Below are 616 nucleotides of genomic sequence, written 5' to 3'. Positions count from 1 at the left end.
ATTTCTATGTAGTTAAGCAGCTGATCAGTGGGAGGCAGGATGTGAACAGGAGATCAGCACCATTGCTTCAAAGAAAATAGCCAAAAAACTTATCTTACCTCGTACTGAAATATATGCACAGCCCCAAAAAAGACGGGGAGGTCAAAAGAGGCACTGCAAATAAAACTAATTAATACATAGGCCCCTAGACGTGTGATTTTTGTAACAAAATATGACTGACAAATGATGGTCTGACTGATATAGTCAGGCAAATGCTGAATTTAGCCAAGAAGATTGACAACCACAGGTATGAAAGTGCACACAAACACACATGGGCGTACACACAGGTGCTGGATAGACAGAATCCTCATAAACAAAAACACAACTTTTCAATGCAGACAAACTAATCAACTATACAATGCCGCCAAACAGTGCACCTAAACAATACCACCAAACAGTGCACCAAAACAATGGCGCCAAACATTGCACCTAAACAATGCCACCAAACAGTGCACCTAAACAAAACCACCAAACAGTGAATCTAAACAATGCCGCCAAACATTGCACCTAAACAATGGCGCCAAACATTGCACCTAAACAATGCCACCAAACAGTGCACCTAAACAAAAACACCCAC

The sequence above is a fragment of the Ranitomeya imitator genome, chromosome 10 (assembly GCF_032444005.1).
Source record: "Ranitomeya imitator isolate aRanImi1 chromosome 10, aRanImi1.pri, whole genome shotgun sequence".
Classification (NCBI taxonomy): Eukaryota; Metazoa; Chordata; class Amphibia; order Anura; family Dendrobatidae; genus Ranitomeya; species Ranitomeya imitator.
This window is presented reverse-complemented; position numbering follows the sequence as displayed.